General features: G+C 40.5%; 1 protein-coding gene across 8 annotated transcripts in view; it reads left to right on the plus strand.

Annotated features, from left to right (window-relative positions):
- Positions 1-569: 569 nt before the first annotated feature.
- The window catches only part of ITSN1 (intersectin 1), a 137,322-nt gene continuing 125,727 nt past the window's right edge, over positions 570-12,164 (plus strand). For all 8 annotated transcript variants that reach the window (XM_062622251.1, XM_062622253.1, XM_062622252.1 and 5 more), the window contains exon 1: positions 570-742. The gene's annotated coding sequence lies outside the window, so the exon portion shown is untranslated. The remainder of the gene's footprint in view (positions 743-12,164) is intronic.

The raw sequence follows: 12,164 nt of genomic DNA on the forward strand, positions 1-12,164 counted from the left end.
TGAGCTCATGACTGGAAGCTGCTGCCGCCAATCAGCATAAAACAGGGCATACGGTTGGCTAGAACGGTTGTCACTCGTTACAAGAGGCGGGAGCAAACAGCCTTCTTCCCGCCCCGGCTGTACACGAGACTACGAGGCCCAGCAGGCTGCGCGGCGCTTCCCTCCCTGCGGTGGATGAGAGCGTCCAGCGGCTGCCCCGTGTGACCTCCTGGGAGCAGGGCAGAAAGCCAGGACACGGCCGCTGGGGAGGGCTGAAGAGGGTTAAAAACACCGTCTTGCATTACCCCTATGGTAAATAAAGGAGCCACCCGTCCCCGCAGGCACGTCTCACTGGAGGCGAGGAGGGAACCCCTTCTCCTCCATCACCCACCACGCTCCGGCTCCTCTCCCTGCGCGCTGACCCCTCTCTGGGCAAAGAGCGCGGGCCTGGCGGAGCCCGGATTGGCTGGAGAAGGCCGCGTCCCCGCGGAGCTCCGTGCCTCTGATTGGCGACACCCGTTTGCCCGTCTGGCGCTGGGGGCGGGAAGGAGGCCGCGGCCGCGCGTCAGTACGGCGGCTGTAAGGGTGAGCGCAAGCCAGGGCTCCTCCTCCCCGCCCCTCCGCTCGCCAGACGGTGGCTGAGGAGGCAGCGGGAGGGAATGGTGCGTCTGGCGGAGGCGGTGGCGGACGCCACTCCGGCTCCTCCATCCCCCCGCCTTCGCCATGGGTATGAGTAGAGTCCCCCGGCCTGCGCAGATATGAGGTACTGCCCAGCAGCGGCGGGAGGGGGTGGTGGGGAGAGGAGGAGGGAAGGGCACGACGGTTCACCTCAGGCCAACGGCGCCCGGCAGACACCCGCGGGGAGGGGGAGGCAGTGGCGCCCCTATGGCCCCCGCACGATACCAGCGGGCGGGCGTGTCCCCGATGCCTGGCCCCCTGACAGGAGCCGCGTGCCCGCCGCAGAGCGAGGCGTCCCGCTTTTCCTCGTCTCCCCCGGGTGCCGCGGTCGTGGGCGGCCCGGGGGTGGGCGCAGAGCCGTGAGGCGGGATGCGCCCCCCGTGCGAGTCCGGCCCCGGCGGGCTGTGTGTGCGCGCCGGCTGCTGCGCGCTGGGGAGGGCGCCGCTGCTTGCCTTCCTCTGGCTGCCCTTTTTTACACTATTATCCTTGCTGGTACCTCCCCGGGGTGGGTTTCGCGGGTGCTGTTTCGCAGCGACGGTCTTGTGGGTAGAGGAAAGCGGGGCGATGCAGCGGAGGGAGCGCCCCGGTTCGTGTGCGCTGGCTCGGTGGTAGCACAACCCTCGCCGTCACGAGACAGCCATCGCTCCCCGGAGGCAGTCGTGTCCCGGCCACCCGTGTCCTCCGGGGGATCTCGGAGGTGGAATGCAGGGGGTGGGTTGTGCGGCTGAGAGTAGAGCGTTTCCATTTACCGTGTTAAATGACGATTATTCCTTCTGCCTCTGTGGTCTATGCCCCTTCTACGCATACGGTCCGCCCTGGTGCGAAGGGAAGGAGGAATGCTATCCCTTACAGCTTGAAAAGGGCACACGACCAATTGAACGAGGGAGTGTTGTCAGGGCATCAGGAAAAGGAAACCGGTACATGGCCGGTTTTTTTGGTCCCTTCATTTCTGTTTCCTCGTATTAGTAGACAACTTTGTGGAAAATATTTCCTGTGGACATCTTTTGTTCTGGTTCAGCTGCATCTTTAATTTGAAAGAAATGTGGTGTTTGGTTTTAGAAAACAGTATTTTCTTTGAGCTCTATCTTTCTGTGGGGCGTGGATGTCACAATAGGGAAAACCCTTCCATCGATCGTTAGAGAGTATTATTTAGCAAATCTTGCTGGTAAAATAGCTAGCGTTCCAGATGTGGTAGTGTGGTACTCATTGAAGTGAGATATGCTCTGTATTCCTCTACTTCTTCCCACCTCCCAGTTCTAAAGTATGCTTTTTGTTTTGATCTTGTATGGCAATACGTATTTAAGGTAATAGCTATGTATTTTTAACAAAATATTTGAAGTCAGCCTCCAAGGCATGCATTTTTTCCTAAATCAGAAGGCTAAACTGTGTATTTTAGGTATTGGTGACTCTGGAGAGTGTTAGACTGTGCACTGTTATTCCACACTGCCTTAGACAACCTTTCTTTTTGTATTTTGCCTTTTTGTTCTTGTCACCAGTAAATTCTCTTGATGAACGTGACCTGGTGATGTTTTTATGCAGTATACTTTTTAACATATTAGTAAATTGATTACTGAATTTTTCTTTTTGTTTTAAAATGCTCACACTGCATGTCCAAGTCCTGCTTGAGGGGATAAGGTATAGAAGGAGGAGTATTGCATGTCAGCTGTATTCAGATCTCCAAGTACAGGAGTAGGGGGGGTTATGCTTGCTCATGGATAATGAAGAAGTGTACTGATTGCATGTAGAAGTGCAGGTAAAGAAAACAGTTGCGTTCCTTTTGCAAACTCTTAATCTAGGATATGCAGTCATCTATGTTTAGGCATGCATGTAAGTCAAAGCAGCTTGAGCCATTTTAGCTTGCGTGATTAGCACTTGTATGCTCTCACTGATTTTGGCAGCTTTACAGGGGTCATGTTTCGTACAGATGAACTGTTTCTGAACAGTTTCTGCAGTGTATTACGCTCAGACTTCATTTGAGCTGAGTGGGCTGCTCTTTGCACTTGCTGCTTCGCAAGCCACACTTAATTCTTTCAGTTCTGGTGTTCCTTCTATAATAGCCCAGTGTCTTTAGTTCCAGGTAAGATCCTTTTCAGAGTAGCTGTGTTTTCTTGATAATTTTCCTTTATATCCTGGTTCAGTGGAATAACTACTTAGTTACAGTAAAATAAGAATTGGCACCTCAAAATAAACCAGTGACATGCAGAACCTCTTCTGTCTCTTGCTGCTGTTAGCTGTTTGGTGGAAAGTCTGTATGCCCTTTCCTTAATGCCTCTAATCATGCAATTAGGATAGATTCGGATTCAGGAAAGAATGTGAATGTAGCAATTAAATAATTCCAAATTACGGTGTTGAATAGCCTCTTCTGATCTATCTTTGTACTGTAATCATGAATTGTAATTTTAGCTTCTAGCAGGATAATGCCCATGAAAACAGGAATATAAGAGTTCCATTTGTAGAATAAAAATCAAAATAAAGCAGGGAAAATGTAAGCAATGGCTTGAGGGATGGGGAGAAGCTCATCATGGAGAGTTATCTACTAAGAACTTTTGCTTATGCTGTCTTATTAATACAGGAGTATAAATCATAAGCAGACATATTTGTTTGTAGTACGCATTTCAGGTGGGGGTGGCTCAGTAGTTAACCTGCATGAAACCAGAGAGATCAGATTTTATTTTTTCTTTTTTTTTACTATACGAGTAACCAAAGATTTCTTCCGCTCCTGTTGTCTGCTGGAAGCTTTGAATGTTCATTGCTATTGTATTTAATACAGCTGCTGAACTTGAAATGCCCCCTACACAGTAAGCTGCTTTTGTTTTTACTTGCATAGCATGAAATTGGGTGGTGTGGTAGACAATTAGAAATTTGGTCCAGTCTGAGATCTAATGATAAATTACTTCTGCACAAAAAACCTTACTGTGAAGTGCTAAAATTTATGTTGATACGGGGAAAAGGAGTTACCCTCATAGTATGTATTATACAGGGCAAAAGTAGTCACCCTTTTAGTATGTATGATACAGGGCAAAAGTAGTTACCCTCTTAGGAATACATTTTGAAAATAAGAAACGTACTGTTTTGTTTTGTTTTTTTTTTTTTTTTTAATTAAATTAAAAGAAGGATATAGCAGATTCCACTGATTATTTTTGGGTGGCATTGTTATGTTATTGTAGGTATGCCTTGATATTTTAATTGTGGATTGCAGTGTTCAGAACTGCCAATCTTTCCTGCAACAAAACAAAAACTGTATATTTTTGGAGTGTACATGTAGATGTTTAGTTAATCCATCTGTCTAGATTGAATCTCTAGACAGCTCTGTGTGTGTGGAAGGCATAGAGTTAGTCAAGTTTTTGATAGACTGTGCATCTTTTTTATAGGAAAGATTAGTTTCTAATTATTGATCTTAAATGCTTTTCTACAACTGGAATTTTTTCAGTGTCAGAGGATCACCTTCCTGACCAGAATAGAGAATGAATGAACAGTAATTAATTTTCTGTGGGGATGAGTGAAGAGAGGTATCTTTTGTCTTCCCCAGGAAGAGAGTTTTTTCTATTGGTTTGGGCTTTTTTCCCTTTTATTTCTGATGCAAAATGTTCATTTTTAGAGCATTCTCTTCATCGCAACCAGTCAAAATGCAAAACATTTAAATGACATAGTATGCACTTGACTTGTTTTTCTCTTATTAAATATGTTAAACTTTTATATGTTGGACATTTTCTGTTTTCATGTGTTGTAGCTAAGGCAATTGGATTAATTAGTGCTCGTGTCATTCAGTGATCACCTTTCCTTTTCTGTATAAAGTCAACTTTTCATAAGCATTGTGTGTGTAAAATGTGTCTGGAATTTAAAAGTAATAATATTATTAATTGCCTGAAACCTAAATCCCTGCTGTATATTTCTCTTTCACAGTAGCTCTCAATCTCCCTTCTCTTGCTCTGTCTCTTGTGGTTGTGTGTACCCACAGGATATTTGTGGTGACCACAGTTTTGACACTTGAAGTCTATACTATGAATTTATAAGAGTAAATTTTTGTGTGATGTCAGTCCTTGAAAATCATGGGCTTGATGGTACATTCTAGCTAGTATTATGGATATATATGTGCTAGGAGTAATATTATAGATTAGCAAGACCTAGTAATACTATTAAAATAATTTCACTGAAGACCTGTTTTCTCAAGAGTTCAGGTTTTCCTTTATATTTTGATGGGTAGCTCCTTCTAATTTCCATGGGGATTCTCTACCTAAATATCTTTTAAGGATCTAGACCTAAGGATGACTAATCTACTGTAAATGACTGGACAACAGTCTTTGCATTATTTCAAGATGCAGGTTTATTTGCTCCATATAAATGCACATTTTTTAAATAATAGTTATTAATTTATTTCCAAAATACCCAGAATGGTATTATTATTATTAATGGTATATTATTATATACTAGGTTTAAATCTGTAGTTTCTGAAAGAGAGTTCATGAGGAGCCACCTTGGAATGGTTGGGACTTCTCTGGAGGACTCATAATGAAACTGCTCTTTAGAACCTTGCTTTTTAATCTTTCGTACATAAATGAAATATACCTATAAAATAATTCAGGAGCTATATACGAGGACTTATTTGCCACATTTAGAGAATTTCTTACTCAAACCACACATAAAAAAATCTTAAGTACTATCTTTGGACCAGTTTACTAGTTAGCTGCTCTACTTACATTTAGCCATGCTTTCTAAAGATACTTTCCAAAAGTAATTACCAGGCTTAGCAACTGAGAATAAAACAATGGAAAATGAAGCTTTTCATAGAATATATACTTCATAGTAGAAATTTACAGCTTAGAATCAGATGTGCTGTGAGCAGGTAGTAGGGTTTCCCAACATCCTTAACAGTTAACTGCAGTTTTTATCCTGTTCTGGTCCCCCACTTTTTTAAAGAAAGAAGCAATCAATTTCTGTGACGGGTGTTATGATTTGGATGTGTTTTTACTGAACAATGTGTTAGGTGTAACTAGGTCACCTTCATTGTATTAGCTGCCCACAGATAATCTTGAAGAGAATTTTTAAGACGTAAAGGACTAAAATAAACAATTTTGCATTAAAACTAAAGCTGTATATTTGAGGGCTTACTGAAGACGCTAAGTGGCAAGTATCACGAAACACAGATTTCTAGTTTCTCAAATGTGACAGCCAGAGTTTCTGTACTGATAACTTTATTAAGGCTTGAAGATCACCACTATAATAGCTTACCAGCAGGCAGCTTCCCTTGGATTTGTCTTTGTTCTGTGATCAGATGGGTCTGTGGAACCCTAACAAGGTTTTGAGGTAACGACTGTATGAAAACTCTTAAATGAAACAGTAATTATTTTGAGGAAACAATTGTAGCTTTGCAGCATTTTACAGAGTAATTGTTTTGTAAATAAATGTAACAGATACACAAATCAAATTGTTGCATTTTTTCCTGTGATTCTGCAGGTCTGCTAAGGTTCAAAGGTGCCGTGTCAGAGTTGCGTTGGAGAAACAAGAACTTTTATTCATTTCTGACTGCAATTTTAAGTCTTTCAGTGTGAGCACCTAGAAATGGTGTATGAGAAAAATATTAAAGTTATGTCTAGTTGTGTGTTTAAGAAAGGGTAACCACCCATCTTGGGGGAGAAAAGAAAACAGGTATCGATTGTGTGTCAGTACAGAGGAGAACAGTCATGGGTGCCCATTTAGCAAAAGAAGCTGTGTAAAGTCAGCTGCCATATTCAACTTTTAAAGGTCAGGGTGAGTTTATGCAGGGACATTCAGATGTTTATCAGTGATGACTGATATGATCTTCATATTATGTTACAATAGTGCTTGTATATTAAGTATTCATATGACTGATTTGAAAACTGAAGATACAATCGAGCTAATTTTTGTGTTTTGAGAACACCAGCTCTTTATTAAAAAAAAGCGCCCTCTTACTAGTAACTGTGAAAATTCATTTTCCATGTACTCTAGCTTTATAGTACAATTTAAAATTCATGAATACATGAGAATACAGGCTGCCTGTAAACTATTTTTTTCAAATAATTTTTTTAGTAGGTTATGGCAGGATTGGTCAAAACTTTAGTGTTGCATTTTCTACCAGTCTTGCAGCCAAAGAAAATAAAGGCTGAGCAGATCCTGGTTCCAGTTATATTACACTGTGTTTAGACATTAGCTTCACATTGTTACGCCCTCATCCTGCAAGCTGTTCTGTATGAACACATACTTGTACCCCTACAAAGCTGGCAGCTGAAGAGAATCTTAGGCATCCAATGTAATTGGCTTTTTTGTCATTAACAGTTAACTCTGACCTGGTCCTTCAGTGCATCTACTGCCTGTGGTACTATGATGTTTGCTTTCCTAGCTCCTTGACTTCAGCAGCCAATATTATTTTTTTTATTCTTTCTCCCCTCCCCCTTTTCTTTCTTCTTGCATCTGTATTTCTTCATTTTAATGGTCCTGTAAATTTTGGTATTATCTGAAGGCTGGCAGGTGTTCTTTCCCACTTAAGCTTTATAATTTGATATTCCTTGTTCTGTTCTTGTTTGTAAAAGCCAATCCCAACAAGGAAAGACTGTGTAAAGTAAATTACTGGAAATAGTTTGTGGAGCTACCTGAAGTACTTTAAAAATTTTCTCACAAAGCAGCATTCTGTTTTAACACCTCTGTTCTTCAGTGTGTGCCCAAATTGCAAACCAGCATTAAGAAAAAACAAAAAGGAGGAGAAAGAATTTTTTTTGTTAGAATAAAGTAGTGTGGAATTAAGTTGCTGTAGGTATTTTGACAGGTACTAAATTTAAAACCTGGCATGTTACAAGTATTCCCCCTGTTCTTTTCCAGCTATTCCTTATAGTTGTCTATTATTTTTATTTTTTTTTTTTTTGCCTGGTTTGGAAAACTTAAACCCACAGCAAAAGCTCAAAACGTAAAAGTATTGAAATATGTTTTCACATAAGGTCATCTGTACTTAACTTTGTGGCAGAACTTCATGGGTTTTGGAGGTGTTTAGTGCTGAAGTTTGAAAACATCCGTTATCTGGCTTAGGAATTTCTGCATGTTCTGCTATTCCACACTTAGTCTACTTACAGCCATAGTAGACTATGGTTCTACTCTGCAGCCTAGTAGGAGCATAATATACTCCTAAAAGAACAAAAAGCAACATAACATATGAACATAATATGCCAATTTTAACAAATATGATAGAAATTAAGATAGTTGTGTATATAGGCTTGTGAAAAATGGTATTTCTTCAAGGAAATGTTGCCAAACTCTAGGATGACGTGGGCAGGGGAAGAAGGCAAATGCATTTAATTTTTGGTGTGGTGCAGCACTTGCCTAGATGTGATGATGGCGTTACCAGTAAGCTCTGGCTGTGGTCAGGAGTCAGTGACTTAGTTGATACCAATAAGTTTGTCTTAGTGTTGAAAATTCCTGTTTGCCATGAGCCCTTCATCTAGCAGTAGTAGTACAAAGAAGGTGGTACTGGACTTATGAAGAGTCTTTAGTTGAGGTGGAACTAAAATAGATCCTCCCACTCTGGTAGTGAGTTCCTCCCACTGGGATGCTTTCAGGATCTTAGTGGGATCCTGAACCAGGCTTGCTGAGAGGAAATTGCTAAAGTTGTTATCCATGCTCAGAATATGCTTTGTTACCCCAGTTCTGATCAGAATAATCTGAATGGAGTTGAGGGCTGTGCAGCATTTTCACTTTAACAGTCTCGTGCTCATTTGATTAGTTTTTTTTTATTTTTTGCACAATCGGAAGTTATGGGTGTACTGTAGGTCACACAGCTCTGCACAGTAACTAACTGCAATCTGCTCTTGTGAAACAGAAATATGAAACACTCCAATGCAGTGCTGGGTTTAGCATACCAAATGCCGTAATGGATTGCTTCCCTAAACGTGTTGCAAATGTACATTTTGGTGCTACTATTTAAACTCAACCTCTAAATCTGAGGGAATTGCCTCAAACTCGTTCTGTCTGTAGATGATGCAAGCAAAACAATTTTGCTTTGTGGGTTGTTTTTTTCTCTTTTGAGGGGGAGGAAGGGGAAAAAATGAATCCTTTTGAGTCAAGTACTCAACATTATTTGGAACTGCAACCAATGCTATTGTATGACTAGAAAAAATAGCTTGGTTTTTGGTAAGTAGTTGCTTTAAGTTAACTCAGAGTTTAATCTGCTATTATTTTAGAACTTAACAAACAAAAGCATGAGTACTTCTTTAATAACTCAGACACATCCCTAAGTAAAACTGCTTTCTAAAAAAAAAAAAACAACCAAACCCCCAAACCACAACCCAATCCTGTATGAACTTACCTGATGTGTTCTACAGACTTATATAAAGCCTTGATATTTAAGTATCTCTTCCTGTTCGTCCTCTGTCTTAGGAAACCTGGCAAGTATTATTTTCATCTCTTTGTGTTATCTAAGACTTTTTAGGTGATGATATGGGGAAGATCCTGGTGAAGACTGTGGACTAGTTAGTATTTGTATGGGAATTTAAATGGAATTTAAAAGCTGAATTTGCATTGTAAGCCTATTGTCCAGAACCAAGAGTTCATGTTTGACATGCTGTGTGAATAAGAGAGAATTGAAGGAATATTGGATTAACAAAAGCAGCATAGTATTTTGTGTGTGTCTGAGACTAGCCATTTTAGCATCGGATCATCTTAGTGCCACAAAGAAGAGCCACTGGTGTTGTGGGAGAAAAACAGAAAAGTTTTTGAAAATATTTTAAAAAACCTTTATTTAAAATAAGCAAGACTAATCCAAACAAAAAAGCCAAAGGCAAGCCTTTTTGATGTGAACATCGTCTGCTCCGTCAGAGTCTAACCCTTACTTTGTATACAGTCTTAGTGCAGAAGAGACTAAAGTTCATGTGGTGTGGTATCTGAGTATTCAGGCACCAGCATTTGTTTATGCTGTTGCTTTGTTTTGGTATTAGAATTGAGAATTTTATAGGCAGGTGACAAACTGGTAAGATCTGAGCTAGTTTCACTCTGCTCCTGCTTGTGTGTTGATACAGATTTCAAAGTCCTTACCGAGACAGGAGGAGAGCTGTAGGACTAAAGCCAGTAGGAATATGTAGAATTGTTTTTCTTCTTGCTTCCCAGCCTCACCACTTTCTCAGAGGCAGGAATAAGAGAAATGGAGCCTTGACCTTTCGGCATCTTGGCTCTCATTAGTTGTTGGCTTGAGGAATTGAATGTATTCCAGGGATGACATGTTAGCTGAAATTTCAGCAGACTGAAAGACTGTAGTCTTTTCAGCTGGTAGTTGTTTCTGGGTACTTGGTAGGCTCCATTGATGGCTGAATAATAAACCTTCTGCCTATTGTGTGTTGTGTGGTAGTTTGAAGGGTTTTTTTTGTTTGTTTGTTTTTTTTGTTTGTTTTTGTGGAGTTTTAAGAACTTTTGTATAAGTAAGAGGAAGGATTCTACCTTTGGTGGTTTTGATACGTGATGAAGTTGCTGTAATCGGATATTTCATGAAACTTCAGAAATAGTTTTGCATCTTTCTTTCTGCTGTAGTGCTTCAAGCAGGAAAATGTTACACTGTAGCTCCAAGGAAAATGGGATTCCCTGCTGGAGTGGCTTTCTTCCTAGAGCTTCTGGAATTTCTTATGGCAATGCCAAGTTCCTGCTTTTCCTGGATTACCTAGATGCAATCCTGAATTAAACCACCTGGGGTTTGTTAGAAAAGCAAAGTACAGGCTAGTTAGGGCAGGGAAACAACTACGTCAAAATATCTCTCTTGAGGGTATGTAGGGAATATAATCATGCTGAATCTCTTAAATTATTACCTTATGTACCAAAATCAGGCATTTTGCTTGGGCATTCAAAACAGTGTCAGAAATTTAGTTGTCTTATTTAAACACAAACCCTCAAAACCCTGCAAGCATTGTGAACAGTAATGCTGACTCAGCTAAACTTTCTGTGCTGAAATAAAACCTAGGAAGCCTGCATATAGAAATTCTTGTGATATTTCATTTCCTTTTGTCTGGAGATTTATTTCTTTCTTAGCTTCAAAAAAGAAAAAAAAATGAATCATTCAGGGAGAACTATGCATGCAATTGTTCTTCACCTGAGATACTTAGTAGCTAGAGAGGTTTAAAAAGACAGTAAATATAAAGTCAAGAAAAGGGTAGAAGGCTACAAATAGTGTAGATACAACAGTATGCAGATTTCCAACCTTATTTTGCCCTGGTTATTGTTTCTATTTCCTTCTAGTTCTGTACCAGGCCGTGTACAAGAGGTTGACTTTTCTGGCAATCCTCAGGTACTTTTCTGAAGTAGCTTGGATACTTCCAATGAGCTCCACAGCTAGGGAAGAGAGATGGAAAAATACTAGGTTAACAAAATTAGCCAAAGAGGGAAAATTGGATCTTTTCTCAACTAAGGTACGTTTAACATCTACTTGTTGAGTTCAGTTGTTATCTCTTTACTATATTGTGAAACCAGATGAAGATAGCCTACCAATAACTTCATATTGTATTAGCTTGGCTTTCTCTCCCATGAAAGACTTTATTCCGTGAAGATTTAAACAGAAACAAAGTCTTTTTGCGATGGAATGAAACAGTTAGGCTGCTTCCACCATTCTTTTGATTTGTAGACTTCTAAAATATGTCTTCTGAGGATACATGCTTGGGATAATGTATGTAAACCTAATATTAGGCTTCATTTTTCTTGGTTATTATTTCAAGTTTCATAGATGTTTCCTTTGTCTTGAATGTGAACTAAGGGAAACCATGCTTTTGAATTCTCATGGTCTCTCACTCTTCTTTTGCTGAGAAAAATGCTTTAGCTGATGTGCTTCTAGGCATACTGTTGGGAGGTTGAACCATTTTTATGGATACGTACATCAGGAGACTTATAGCAGGAGTAGGTATATCTAAACACAGAGACAACCAAATGACTGCTTTGTTCTGAGAGTGTAGAGAACACAAATTACATGTGTGAGGCTGCCACTGTGTAGTGGGTATATTCATGTGACTGTTTTAAATCTCCAGAAGATTTCCTAATAGAGTCTTACAGGGGACACGGGAGTATTAGTGCAGTTGACCTGCTGCTGAGGAGTAACCAGTGTGGAAAAAAGTCTCATGGAAGTGCTGTTTCAGGGGAGAGGATTCTTCAGAGATGTGTCTGTCCTTGCAGAGTGATGGCAACTTGGGTACCTACAGTTTGTGTATCTATTTACCTATTCCTGATTATCCAATTTATTTTAAATTGCCCTAGTTTTCTATTGACCTCAGATTTGCACCATCTATTGAGTCATAGCAGTGAACATACTTTCCTCCTCCCACTAGGAGTAGGCTAAATTTGTTGGGAAAGTATTTGGCAATTATATTCAGTTCAGTCTGTTTGAAAAATATCTCAGCAGCTGGTTGCTATAGAATCATTCTATCTCTTCCAGATTTTAATGTTTAGAGGGTTGGATACAGTGGGGAGGTTATTGGCAAGGTAACTGAAAAAATGTGTTAAGTTCTTTCTCTCTTGGGACGACGCTGGCTTAG

Source organism: Pezoporus occidentalis, unplaced genomic scaffold (assembly GCF_034315485.1).
Source record: "Pezoporus occidentalis ecotype Australia unplaced genomic scaffold, CSIRO_AGI_Poc_V1 ctg24, whole genome shotgun sequence".
In the NCBI taxonomy this organism is placed as follows: Eukaryota; Metazoa; Chordata; class Aves; order Psittaciformes; family Psittacidae; genus Pezoporus; species Pezoporus occidentalis.